The sequence below is a fragment of the Chamaea fasciata genome, unplaced genomic scaffold, assembly GCF_029207755.1.
Source record: "Chamaea fasciata isolate MVZ Bird 193981 ecotype frontalis unplaced genomic scaffold, bChaFas1.0.hap1 SCAF_4, whole genome shotgun sequence".
In the NCBI taxonomy this organism is placed as follows: Eukaryota; Metazoa; Chordata; class Aves; order Passeriformes; family Sylviidae; genus Chamaea; species Chamaea fasciata.
In genome coordinates this window covers 55,224,362-55,239,301 of record NW_027094089.1, presented here as the reverse complement: position 1 = coordinate 55,239,301, position 14,940 = coordinate 55,224,362, and the positions used below count along the sequence as shown (strand labels likewise).

At 42.0% G+C, this 14,940-nt stretch overlaps 1 protein-coding gene across 4 annotated transcripts in view; it reads right to left on the bottom strand.

Moving 5' to 3' along the window:
• CDC42SE2 (CDC42 small effector 2) overlaps positions 1-11,044 on the bottom strand; it is an 86,496-nt gene extending 75,452 nt beyond the window's left edge. The window contains exons 1-2 of one of the 4 annotated variants that reach the window (XM_066181632.1): positions 11,026-11,044; positions 8,442-8,507 (exon numbers count right to left, since the gene is read on the bottom strand). The gene's annotated coding sequence lies outside the window, so the exon portion shown is untranslated. Of the gene's footprint in view, positions 1-8,441; positions 8,508-9,057; positions 9,151-9,402; positions 9,493-11,025 lie in introns of those variants that run through there. The other 3 variants (XM_066181629.1, XM_066181631.1, XM_066181633.1) reach the window with 3 other exon arrangements.
• Positions 11,045-14,940: the final 3,896 nt, after the last annotated feature.

Here is a 14,940-nt window from a genome sequence, read left to right as displayed (position 1 = left end):
ACCACACTCTGGGTAAAAAACTTTCCCTAATATCCAACTTAAACCTCTCCTAGCACAGCAGCTTCACACCATTCCGTCGGGTCCTGTCACTGGTCATCACAGATATCAATGCCTGCTGCTCCTCTTCCCCTCACAAGGAAGTTGTAGACTGCAGTGAGGTCTCTGTCCCTCCTCAGTCCCCTCCAGGCTCAGCAAACTGAGTGACCTCAGCCACTCCTCGTTTGGCTTTCCCTCTACATCCTTCACAGTCTTCACTGTTCTCCTACTTTGAGATTTTAGACAATCAATACAATAATGGGGAAAATAAATCATTCTTCATCCAAGTCTCCAATTTTTCCAAGATAATTAACACTACAGTAATAAAGAGACAAGAAAAGTCAGCATTAACTTTTCTCTTGTCCACTCTTCCTATAAACTCATTGGCACTTATAAGTTTATCCATCGTCAGCACTGACTAAGGGCAATTAAGAACCAGTTTCAGAACAGAACACAGTTCCTCTTTATTGAAAAAAACAAAAACAAAAAAAAAAAAAAAAAAAAAAAACAAAAACAAAACCAAAAAAAAAACAAAAAAAAAAAAACACAAACAAAAAAAAACCCACACACACAGAGAAAAAAACACCTAAACTAGCATTGATGATACGTCAGAACTAATTCTGTTTCTGAGAAAACAATTGCAAGTACAAGAGAATCCAAATATGCTTACCCAAAATCAAGCACCTTTAACATTCACAACGTTTTGGCAGAAATCACCAGGACATGCACTATCAGTAGTAAGTGTTCTTGGTATGTATCTCTAGCTGTAACACAATGTCTTTTAAGTCTACCCATAAGTTCTCACAGAGGGAACAAAGAAATGGTGGAGATTTTTTGCTAGCATACAAGATTATCATATGCCATTTTCTGAACAGAAAGAAGATTCCACAATTACCCACCTCTGATTATTTCAGTAGGTTTGTTTCAGAAACACACACACGCAAAAGATTAAAAATCAGACAATAGGGGCTTTTAATTCCATCATATTACTTTGTTTTTAATTAAGCAAAGAACATGCAGTCAAAGAACACGCACGTCAAAGAACAAGCAGTGCTAGTGCCACAGAGCATATGTAATATTAACAGATTCTGTTAATGCAGATTCCAACTAGCCTTCCTCCCACATGTACATTACCATGGTGATTTGCAAAATTTGCTGCCTGAGACTTCAGAAGAGTACAGCATTTGAAATGCCCTCAGCATCTTTGAATAGATGCAAACACAAGTTACATTTTAAAAGACTGTAAGTCACAAATAGTATGATAAAAATGTCTGTACAGAACACTGACAAATATATCTGAATGTGATCTCAACCAGTAGAAACAAAGCAACAAAGCTTTCAGATCACACTTTCTGTCCTTGAAAGAAAAATAACAAAGTTTAAGAATTTGAAAAAAGAGACAGCATACATACAGTATGAAAAGCCTAATCTAGAATCACCCATTACCTCTATCAATATTGGAGTACCTATCTAATCTGTGGAAGCGTCACTTTCAGAACAACGTATTTTCTTTAATGGAATTCTTAATTTACATACTATTTCAGTAAAACACCCACTTGTTTGGACTGTCACAGGTCTGCAACTGCTATGAGTTTCTCCCAAGTGGGATCACTCTTGATGCAGTTTCCTTGCATCAATTACAATTTTCAACTGAACTAAATAATAATAAAAAAAATCTTAAGAAATAAGGATCATCTTCGTGTAAATACATACATATCCTGACAACACAGAAGACAAAGGACTGGAAGCAAAGGTGACAACTGTGGCTCAACCAAATAATAAATATGTTAAAAACCAAATCCACCAAAACCTCCAGCATCTGTATTTTTCTGTAAATAAACTGCCAATGCTCTCACTTTGGTTTGTAAGCACCTCTGAATACAGCTATCTGCAATTCTACTGAAGATACACAAGGAATAAGACTCCACCATAACTGGTAACTGCTGGCTGATGGCTAGTATCACCCTCACAAATGCATTCTTGCAGAGATGCAGCTAACTTGCTTTGCAGACTTTAAATTGTAATGAACTTAGGATCTCAATGAAAGCTTCACCACTAATTTAACCACAGACAGGGTTTGACCAGCAATGCTTAGAGCCAAAAGTAGGTCACCACTCCTGCTGACTTCCCAGGAAAGGCCTGTGCTAAGTGAAAATGCCACTTAACAATCATTCACGGAAAGAAAAGGCACCAGTGCAGGGACTTAGAGGTTCTTCGACAGAAAACATTTACAGGAAGCTTGGATAGAGCAGGCCCTAGAGGATGGTCCACATGTCTTACAATGGAGTGTAACTGGCTGTACTTCGTACTGCCCCTTCAAATTCACCTCAATGCAGTCTCAAGTTGAACTAAGATTTTTCGAAGAGTATCACAAGGCTTTGCCATTTACAAGACAGCTCAGAAGAAAACAAAGTGCAATTGTAAGAAATAGCAGAGCTGAACACACCTAGATTTATCCTTTAAAAAGTTCCTACTTCAACACTGAAATAAAGATGTGACTATGTAGCAAACCCTGGCTGTACCAGTGACATGCTCCTACTGTGAGCACATCACCTAAATGCTCGTGCAAGATAAATTTTTGATAGGACAAAACCAACCAACCAAAAACAAGTCAAATAACAGAATGCATCAAAGCTTAGTTCTCTATTACCTCTGCAAATTGTTCCTCCTATATGCTTGAGGACAAAACAAAAAAAATCAGATGACCAAGGGGCACATGAAATACCAAAAATCACACAATTGGTGAAGACTACTCCCTGCTCCCTTCTTCCTCCCCTTAAAAATTAGATGTTACTTAAAATACACATTTTAAGCCTTTCTTCCAGTCCACTGTACACTGACTTGTTGAATATGTCTACACCAAATAAAATGGGTAAACTCCTATTTCTGAAACACATGTAATTTTGGCTGGAGGAAACAGCTTCTACTGTATCTCAAGATCTGTTTATACAGTTCAAGTGAACAGGACTACTTCACTTGAAACTACATTCTTGCATCAATTTTAGGGGGTTTTTAACTATATCAAGGTAGAACAAACTTTATAAAACTCAGCTTACTAGAAGAGAACTTCAATGCAAATATACCAGGGCAAGATACCATATACTTGAAGGGTTAAGAGAAGAAATAGGTAGTTGAGCTCAAGTGAAAAAACCGTTCTCAGGAAGCTTTAAAGGAGTAGGTGGAATTCCTCAAGCAACAGGTGCTTGAGGCTAATAGCTGCATCACAGGGGGCCAATTAAAAGAGATGTTATCAGAGAGCACAGGATTTATTGAATATGAACTGTAAGATAAAAGCAACCAATAAATGTAACAAGACACTTTCTGCATATAATATTTCAGTACTAAGCAGCATGACTGTTGTGACAAGGAAGCCAGCTGCAAATTAGAAAAGTCCTATTTCTGCATGAGACTTAAACATTTGGTCTCCAAATTCAGCGAGTGGGTACAAAAAAGAAGATTAAAGGTCCCAATTCAAAAATGAAGCACGGGGAAAGTATATCAAGCCCATACAAAGATAAACCAGAACTTTAAGACAGAAAAGATACTAAATTTAAGACAGAATGCACAAACCTCAGTCTAAAGGCACGCATTTAATTTTTTTCTATGAGGACAGTTGGAATTTTAACTGGGGAGGCTTTGGTGGCAACACACTTTCTATTCTGTAAAAACAAAGTTTTCCTAAGGAAACATATTTGAATTCTTAGTTATAACTTTAATATATATATGATAAAGTTCAAGGCACATACAGTGAGAAAAAAAACAGGCTGAGTTGTACTGCGATTAGTAAAAAAGTACAAGATAGTAAAATACCCAGTGATCCATGATGCAGTCTGTAATCAGTTACTTGGTTCATGCACAGTTTTGCCCTTGTACTACTAGTATTTTGATAAAACAAATAGCTCTCTCTTTTAGCCTAAATGGCTAGAGATACTTACAGTATTTTATCCCTGCTTGCCTAAAGCACAACTGAAAGCACTCTAACTGTTTAGCTGTGAAAAATTATTAGATCAGAGAGGTAATCTCCACGTTCAATGCTCTCCCACCATTACAAGCCCCTAACTGTTTAGATCAAAGTTTTTCCTTTTCCATAAAGGTGAACTGCAATTTCTCCTCCAGCACCTCTTCTGCAACACAGAGGCACTGGTGTAAACAAACCTCATCACAGGCCAGCACACTTCTGTTACAACTTTTGTATGGTGGGGAAAGGATTCAAACCCTGTCCAGCGAAGAGCTGAGGTAACTGTTTTCTAATAACTACAGTATCAGATCAAGGGCTCAGGAAACCGCAACTCAGTAGACCTTCAACATTACTAGATGTGAGCCTATAATATGATCCCTACTTTGAACACGAGCCAAATAAGTAAGCCATTGAACACAACTCACAGAGACCTATCTCAGTTGTCTGTTGAATATAGTTTAGCTATAACACAGAAGCCAGCTGTATAGCAGTTCCTAGCTCTTCAGGCAGTGCAGTGATCAGCAGATTGCTTTCTTCTGCGACCCACTCGTGCACTACTGCACGTGCAGACAGAAGGTGTCGCAGAATCTGCTGAGTTGGAAGGGACCCCCAAGGACAATGATGCTGAACTCCTAGCCCTGCACAGGACATCCCCAAAAGTCACACAAGCAGCTCTCCTTCTGACGCCTCACAACACATATTGGAAATCTGACTGGACAGAAAACTAAATAAATTAGAAGAGGAAGTTAATACAGCTCAGTTATGTTTCCAGGAAGAAGCCTGCAAAACCTGCTGACAACTGCATTGACACTTTACATCTTCCTCCTTACACCTCCTTTCTAAGCCATTCTGTTAATGTGACACTGACAAAGAATACATAAGACTGCTTTGAAGTAGATCTCCACTCCCTTAACTTTGCCTTCTACATGGATAAGAGAGCTCCTCTTCCCCATGGAGTTGAGGTGAAGCAGTAAACAGAAACTATTGTTTCTCGCATGACTACCCTAGGTCTAGTAGTTTCATCTCACACATCCACGTCTAAGCAAACACAAAACATTCAATATGAGAAAGACCAAAGCAGTCCTCAGGCAGAGTTACCCATCTATGTAATGGGCATTGAGCCAAGATCCTCTAGTAGGACACTCACCAGCATGATTTTCTACATTCATTTTGCTACTAATAGGCAGCTTTCTCGCTGCTAGACTTTCTCTTCAATCTGTCCTTTATGTGAAGCCCCCACTTAAACATGCTCAGTGCAGCTGTCTGATTGCTCTCTTACCCACATTCAACTGCTTCAGGTTGCTTCTTCCTTGAATTTGTCATCATTTCTTATCATTGCTAGTCATACAATAAAATGAGACACTCATCATGCAAGACAGCCTTGCTTCATCAAAATAACATGAAACCTTTAAGTGACTGAATATTCAAAATCAACTCCACTTTTTTAAAGAAAAATTAATCCAATCCATCCATCTCAAGACCAGCATCCTTCAGAGCAGCATTCCTCCTCCCCCCCCCCCCCCCTTTATTTTCCTCCCAGGCTTGGTTACAGAAAGGAACACATGCGCCTGCTTTTCTAGCACATCTACACCTAGTCTATTCCAAAAAAGAAAATAATTTATCTGTGCTGTTATCCTATACACATATATACATCATATACACTTATTTTTTACACAAAAATAATACAGCAGCTATAACATTAAAGTAACTCCTCCATGTTAATCCTGCTAAGTATACTTTGAGCATTGATAAAGTTGGTTTGAGACCCAGGCATTCATGTTGCAGTAGTCAATTCGTCTACAGCACTTCAGAATATATAAGAAAGCAACTCTCTCATTTTTAAAGTACAAAAACAGTGACTAACACTTTCACAACACCCTAAGTTCCTTTAAAACTCTTTTATTCACTCTACAATACAAAGCCAGTATTAAAACTAGGAGACACAAGATGACTGATATGGTAGTAACAAACTCATTTTAATGAATATGGCACAAGCAACAAGAGCCACACTAGCCTTCATTCATTTCTCTATCTACACGCACAGAGGCACAGAAAAAGAAACACACACCCAGGGGTAAGGCGGTGACCAAAGACAAGTGTTTACATATGTTTATGTAAGGCAACAGTTCATAATGCTTGCTATAATCATCCTGAGGAAAAACATGTACTGCACTAATGAATTACATGATAAACTGCTATTCACTACCTGGACTCAGGCTGTCAAGTGTAATCAAGAGCTGCAACTGAGTTGCTGAGAACTAATGGGAACAGGCGAAGTATATCACTCAAAAGTGGTAATTAGTCATATTTGAATTCTATCCAAGCACTCATTGACACTGACCAGAACCCAGTGGGTTTTTGTCCCACTTTTGAAGTAAGTCAGAGTATGCAAAACAGACTGGCACAAGATTTTCCTTAGCAGTATGGTATGCTAAGTTTACATTTAATTTATCAAACTAAGTTCACTGAAAATGAAACAACAACAACAAAACAACAAAAAAACAACAGGAGCAGTATCTCCACGGAGTACTTCAACAGCAAGGATCTTTTTTTCCGTTATTCACATTATGCTTTATGCCTAAAAGGTAGGTCTATAAATCACATTAGGCAAAGCAACTATCTCAGTGCTATTCCTATTAGTCTGAAAAAAAGTCCTGAATTTCAAGAAACTGCCACCTCAAAGATATATCACAGAATGAAGTATGTTCTCCTTGACAGTGGTGTAAAGGAAAAAGTATTTTTCTAATAGTGCACTGTGATTCTTGTGAGGAGAAACTCAAGCGGCAAAAAAAGAAGCCCTTCCACGTCCCACCTCAGGGTCAAAAGGTCTGGCACAAGTATCTTAAGGGTTTGTGCAAGCTTGCTTAAGTTAATGGGTGTTACATGGACTCCTTAGGTAGTGAAAGATCAATTACAGCAACAACTGTTGATTAGTGCTATTTCACCACCAACAACTATTACTCCTAGGAAAGCAACTTCTTGTGGGGGAAAGAGATGAAATGTGACATTTAATCCTTCTTGTTTACTGTAACAACTCCATGGCACACGATCTGATTTTTTGAAACCGTTTTAGGGTTAATATTTTATCAGTGCAATGAAAGCTCTGATATACAGGTTAAAAAAGGGCAGTAAAATATACGGAAAGAAATGCCGAACACACACTTAATTTTTCATCTCCTTTTCCTGTTTCTAAATCAACTCTACTTTTTTTTTTTTTTTTTTTTTTTTTACATGATGGGATATTTGAAACATTTCTAACTGTCTTTTCCCTGTTGTGATCAGTCACCATGTCCTCAAGAATTCCTACAGACCATCACACTGCACACCAAGCCACCACTCATGGCATCAGAATTACTAGCAGGTTTCAAAAGAAATTTGTTTTGTGTGGTTATACAACAGCACAAGTAAATTGACAATTATTTTTTTTGCAAAATAGCCTTTGAATAAAAGATAACTGTAATATTTCTGCACAAGTTACATAACATAATACATACATAACAACAGTTTCAGAGTTCTTTGCTCCTCTGGTGCACAAATGCCATATAACACTATATGGACTGAGCAATATAATTTGTAAGCTATACAACTCTGGCCTATATCTAGGAAAACTTCACCAGGAAGTGTCTTGAACATTGAGTAACTCATACTTGTTTGCAAAATCACTTTAGACGCCCAGACAGCTATATCCAGGCTCCAGCTTCTCATTCAAGCTAATGGGAGAATCCAAATTTAAAAGAGCAGTGATGTAGCTATTGACATACAATGAAGTTTATGTATATACTAAATTTGTACAGTGAATTATCTCATTGCTTATTTGACCTGCTACTTATTTCATTAGTGGTTGTAGTCATTTGCTTGATCATTTGCTGCAATTTCATCTACAACAATGCCCCTCACCCTTCAAAAAAACTCATTATTACTGTAGAAATTTAATATTTAATTACATCTTTCAAAAATGCATCTATATTTTAACACTGTAAAAAACAACTCAGAAATATATCTATTATAACGATACTATAATGAGCTGCTATTAATCAGATCACCTAATAAAATACTTGAGTAAATACGCCTTATGAATGAGGAAAAAGCAACATCTAATCTCAGGTATTTCAGTCAAATACAGGGGAACACACTAGTATTACATTCAAAGGTATTTCCTGTACACTGATTTAAGTCTAAAAGGCTGACTGTCAGCCCTAGAGGATTAAGTAAGACCCATACCATACCTAAAGCAAGCACTTAAGACATTACTTTCTCCCAGATTTTCTTTACTTTTCAATTTTTTTTACCAGTAATTGCAGTCTAGGAGGGATATATATGTGCAACGGGCATGGGGAAAGTCTGCCTAGGGTCTTAGATAAATTACTCCTCAAGTTTTTGTGTCGCAGACATGAAATAATCCCTCTGTTCATCAATCCAAATTCAGAAACAAAACTGGAAAACTTACAGTTTAATGCATATCCAACTTCACAGTTAAATGTCACAGAGCCTCACGTTCTCTAGGAACGTTCTCCTATGGAAGAGTTACAATTCTGGTAAGTGCACATGGTCACTCACACGGAGTCACTGCCCGAAAACCACACGCTCACCCCAGTAGACAAGCGCCACATTTCAAAACACCCGTGTTAAGCGCTAATTTACCTCTCTAGATGAGCACGAAAGTCACTGCTGTTGCACCCCAGCGCCCTGCTTCCCCTGCCGGGAGGGCCTTACTCCCTTCCGCGGCCCCGCGGGGCTCCCTCCGCATGGCGCTCGGGGACACGGGTGGGAGGGACGGAGGCGTCGCGGCATCCCCGCCGCGGCACCACGCCTTGTGCCGGGCGCGGCCCGATCCCGGGCCCCGCTGCCCGCCGCTCCCGCGACACCTGCCCTCCCGCCGCACGCTCGGACCACAGGGCGGGGGCGAGCGGCATCAGAAAAGAACCAAAAAAAAACCCCCAACCCACCGCCCAAAAGCCTCACAAAACCCCCCAAAAATAAAATAAAATAAAAAAAAAACCAACAAAACCCAGGAAACCCAACCCCCCTCCCCCGCCCTTTTTTTTTTTTTTTTAATCGCCCACCACGAAATTAGTTGCTCGCTCCTCTTTGTCCGAGCGTCAAGCGCGATTACGGCCGAGCATCACCCGCCGCGCCCGCGGCACTGCCCGCTCCCGAGGCGGCGCGGCCGGAGTCTCCCCCGCATCGCCCCGCCCAGCAGCGGCCCCACCGCCCCCGGGCACCTCGCTCGGCCCTCGCTCGCCGCTGCCCTGCGGTGGGGCTGGCGGTGCAACAGAACCACCCCACACAACCTCCCCATCGCTCCCAGCGGGGCCCCGGGAAAGGCAGTGGCCGCAGCTCAGCCCACCGGCAGGTACAGGGAAGGGTAGCGACAGCGGGAATCCGCGCAGCACTGCCCCGCCACTCACCGCTGCCCACGGCGGCGCCCGTTCCTTTGTGTGCCCGCCGCACCCCGGCACCTCCGTCTCCCGCTGCCGGGCGCCCCGCGCCCCCTCCCCGCCGCGCCGGGGGCGGAGGAGGACGCAGCCGAGATCCGCGGAGGAGGCCGCTACCGCCCGCCGGTCACATGCAGCGGGCAGGCGCGGCGCAGGCTCCCGGCGGCTCCCCGAGAGCCCGGCCGGCAGCGTCGGAGGCGAGCTCGGGGCTGAAGATGGCGACCTCAGCGGAGCGGGGAGGGAATCCCCAGGCCGGCCCGCTCCGCTCCGCGCTGCCGGCTGGGCTGGGCGCGCCGGGGAGGGGAGGGGAGGGGACAAAGCGTGGCTGCCGCTGCCCGTCAGCGCTATCGCTGTGCCGCCCGCTCCTCTTGCGCCGCCTCCGCCCGGTCCAACCTCCGCCAGCGCCGCAACGCTCCCTGCCCGCCCCGCTCCGCTCCCGCCGCCCGGGGCTCGCTGCCCGCCGCTGGCACCCCGGCGCTGTCAGTTCCCTAGCCAAAATATGCTGGCATCGCCACGGCCTTAAGGAGTAGCGGAAAGCAGATCACGAAAGCTATTGTGCTTGTGGTCGGACAAGGAAATGAGGAGGGGATTTGTCTTCTGACCCCCAGCTATTGACAGCAGCAAGCCCACTCTGTGCGTGCCGGTAAAATTTCTGCGTCCCACATCCGCCGTTCCCTCGGCAGCCGCTTCAGTTGCTGACAGAGAGATGGTGAGTCATCATGGGTGCTCCACACCTGTGGCTGGTCTACTGATTCAAAATAGCTATGGTGCCACTGCGACCCTCGGAGAGCTATCTCCGCTCCATTCCAACAGACCATACACTGTCTTTTGAAACTCAAAAATAAGGAGAAGATGCTGAAGGTGGCAAGCCTGACTCAAATATGAAACACGATGAACATGCAATATCAGGTATTCCTTGCTGGGTGCAGAAGTATGGCTGAAAGCGATACCCAATGACACCATGTTGCTGTCAAGCCATGGTTCTTTGCAGAGGGTCTTAGGTTGCCATATCTCCTCTGTACGACTTTTCCTGGTTTCGCACATCATCCATGGTTCAGTGGTATGAGCTAAAGTGAAAAATGTGGCAATATACATTTTTTTTTTTAAATTGTCAACTTGTTCGTGGTTTATTATTTCTCCAGACCATGTTTTTACAATTTTGGATATTTTTCTAAAAGGGCTTTGTGTCCACTAATATACTTCTGTCTTAATTGCCTTCGGAAGTACATAGTGTGAAAAGTGCCTCCATCAGCCATGCCCTGACACTGATCTTCCCTTCTAGAGCCAGCCACTGAAAACCAGTTTCAGCTCAGCGCCCTGCAGATGGTGTTTCTGCTCTGTGTGTTTAGATGATGAACACCCTTATTTAGAACTCTAGAATCATCAAGGTTGGGAGAGACCTCTAAGATTATCAAGTCCAACCATCAACTCAGCACTACCACTGTAACCCCTAAACCATTAACCCACATCATCCAGCACCAAATCCAGATGCCTCTTAATCGCCTTCAGACATGGTAATTCCACTACCACCCAGAGGAATCTATTCCAATGCCTGACATGCCCTAAAAGGGAAAAAAAAAAAAAAAAGTATCTAACCTGATTCTCCTGTCTCAGCTGAAGGCCGTTTCCTCTCGTCCTTTCACTGCAGGCACAGTAGAAGAGACCTGTGGATGCTGAATGCGAGAAATCAGGCAGCAGCACAGTGTCTGTGTGAAACCAAGTCTCACAGATTTCTCATACTGGCCTGAGATATTGTGGCCTGAGAAATTGTAAGGAGGAATTCAAACAAACAGTCCTTGGAGAAAGTAAAACAACCCTTCCAGGTGTTGTTTGTCTCCCTGTTGTTTACTTGCTAGAAATGATTGAGGGGTGTTGTTCCTAACCGTCCAATGATAGTGATGTGTTGGTTTGCTGTCCAGTGAAGTTTAATTCCATCGGAACTGTGTATAAAAGAAGATTTCAAAGAGATTGCTCTCACTTGCTAACAAACCTGAGAGTCTGTGTGTCATTTTCTACTTCCCTTTCTAATCAGAGCGACAGAGACCAACCCCCACCTCACTGCAACCTCCTTTCCAGGAGTTGTAGAGAGCAAAGAGGTCTCCCCTGGGCCTCCTCTTCTTGTGACTAAACAAACCCAGCTACCTCAGCAATAAGACATGTTTTCTAGTCCTTTCACAAGCCTTGTTGCCCCTTCTTCCACACCTTAATGTCCTTTTTAAAATGAATGGTCCAGAACTTGACTCAAGGGGCCTCAGCAATACCAGGTACAGGAGGATGATCACTCCCCTTGTCCTGATGGCCACACTATTCTTGGTTCCAGCCAAGATGCCATTGGCCTTCTTGGCCACCTGGGCACACACTGGCTCACACTGAGCTGGCTCTCAAGGAGCACCCCCAAGTCCCTTTTTGTGGACCACCTCTGTCTCCCAGCCTGAAGTGCTGCTTGGGTTTGCTGAGATCCAAGGGCAGGACATGGCCCTTGGCCTTATTTTATACCTGGAAAGAACAGCTGCAATTGTTATTTCCATTCTGCTGAAGATTATCATTACTCTTCATGGATTTTACTTCATAAGAATCCTGTTACATGGAGAAACTATTATTATCCCTGCTTTCAAGATGAGAAATTGAAACATAAAGAGAGTATACCTTGCCTCAGGTCATATATATATATATAGATAGATAGATAGATAGATAGATATATAGATATAGATATAGATATAGATATAGATATAGATATAGATATAGATATAGATATAGATATAGATATAGATATAGTATGTGGTAAAACCAGAAACTTAATCCAGAATTTTGGTACAGATCCAGTTAGTTTAAAACCACAAGTTCATTTTCCTTCTCAAGCTCTCTTTCTCAGGACTTCACTTATGAAAAACTGTTGTGAGAAGTAGCAAAGCAATGTTGAAAAAGACATGCTAAAAGAAATTTTGTTGTATTTGCACAGAAAACAATGGGTACTTATATGGAAATGTTGAGAGTAAGCATATTTACACATAAAACATCAGCAGAAATATCTGATTTTATAAGCATATGAACCAATAAGGGGAACACCATACAATGCATTGTTTCAATATTGTACATTTAAGGTATGTGATGTAAGAACTTCCAGTTTTTATTGGTTACATTTCATGCAGGAGCAGGTGAGTTGCAGAAACATGAAAATCTTTGGTCAAAACTGCTAGCACAGTAATGGTATCCTGATGGACTGTCCACATTAGTAGTACCATTATATTCTAAACAGTTGTGACATTTTCATCAAACACTGTGATTACAGTTTCAGCTGTTCCCCAAGCAATTCCTCTCAAGGAGCAAAGATGTGTCAAGCACATCCACAGTCATCTGTGTTAGATGCTTCTGGTACCACTTCAGAGTTCCAGGCCTCTCCCCTGTCATGTGTCTCAAGAGACACTGGTATGCCCACAGTGACATTGTGTAGCCAGCAGCATGAACCTGTAAGAAGCCAACCCATTCAAACCAGGTCTAGCAGCTGAGCCAGATGATTCATCTGCATTGTGAAAGAATATACCAAATGCTTGTCAGAGGACAGTCATGTGTCAGGCTTCTTCTGGCAGCAGTGGTACATATTGAGCTGCCATCATTACTAACAAAGTACTAATCATGTTGTGTGTGAGAACAAACTGTGTATAGAGCTGGCCATGCTTGCAAGTGAACTCAAGCCTTCAAAAGATTGAACTGTGTTGGACAAACCTGTTCTTACCAACAGTTTTTATTCTGCTTTATTATGGTTAGTTCCTCATTAAGGCCGTCATGGTGCCTTTACCACTTTCCAAGTATCTCTCTCGTGTCCTGATTAAATACTGACAATTCTCCTGATTTCTTTCTTCAGTGACAGTCTTGCCCATATTAGTGACTGCTTTTACTAATTACTTCTCCCATATCCAATGATAGGCAAGAACTTTATCTTTCAGAAACCTCTTCCTCTCCTGCTGTCCTCAGGGCCTAATGCCAAAGCCTGAAAGAAATGGCCAGGCAGAAATAACTCAACATTTATATGAACCTTTCATGGTAAATGAGATTCTTCCACCCTGTGGTCCAGAATATTTGCTAGTTAATATACCAAACAAAACAGATACAAAAATCTGACATTACTGAGATTGATGGTGTCTGTGAAAAGAAGAAAAGATTGGTTTTAAAAGGGAAAAATTAGCTTATAATTACAAATTTAAAAATGTGTTGTCTGCTTTTTTGAATGAGCAATAAAATGCCCATGCTAACTGTGACTAAATAGTAGTGTGTGGGTATAACACCCATGAACACAAGAGGATTCCTCTGTTTCTGGTGTAGCCATACACATGTCAGTGAAGGTATGTACCAGCAATTAAAAGTGAATTAGAAGTGAAGACAGCTACTCACTGAGTTGCATTAGCTGACCATACCTGCATTTCTCACCTGTGGTAACTGTCTACCCTCATACCTTCATAGGGAAATTTTTCATGGAAAGCATTGTTAAACATTGGAATGTACTGCTCAGGGAGGTAGTAGAGTCACCATCCCTGGAGACATTCAGGAAATGACTAGGAGTGGCACTCAGTGTCATGGTTTAGTTGACAAGGTGGTAATCAGTCAAAGGTTGGGCTCCATAATGTTGGAGGTCTTTTCCAAACCAAGTGATTGGTGATTCTGTGATTCATGATGGCAGCCTAGGCAAACTTACATTGTTTTGCAGCTGCCAGAGGCAGGGAACCAGAAATAAGGCCTGTAATGTGGCTCGGCTAACAAGAGGCAGTGTGTTGTGCTCTGATTGCTCAGTCAATTGCAAGGGTCTGTTTGTGGCCAGTGCAGAAGGAGACTCCAATCACAGCTGCCAGTTTTAAGGGGAGCTCAGTCCAGTAAATGGGCTTCATTTTTTTTTGTTGCACTTACTGCAAAGCAGTCGTCTATGACCCACAGCTTGCTGTATCTAAGTTTTTAAAAATCTGATCCCTGAATGATTATACATCTAGATTGTTTTAATTTGTCATTTCCATTATATTTTGATATTTTTATAATTAACCCTTTACACTGGCCTCAGTGAGTGGCTTGTGTCTGAGACAGAAAATGAGAAATTCTAGGCTTCTTTCAGGTTTCTGGCAGCAGAGAAAATCTGGATCTCTTTAGCTGGACATAGGACTTGAGTGCAGTTAATTGATTTTTATGTATTAAAACAAAGTATTTACAGACTTCCTGCTCCCAAACCAGGGAGCAATTTGGTTAAAGGCATATTCACTCCACTCCTTCATCTCTTCTGAGATGAGGGGTTGGATTAAGTCTTTGAGCATCACAAAGGCAATAAGCCAGTTATCTCTTAGGTGCTCTCTCTTTATTAGGACAGCCTTGGCTGTTGTAGATGTTAGCTTCTTTCCAGTAACAGAGTTCAAACCCCCTTACACTACTCATTTAAAGAAAGTCATCTAAGTTTCTGCAGTTTGGCAAGATCATAGGAAAAAAGACCAGTGAGGGGGATTCATCAAATACTCAACAATTATGTTTGAAGAA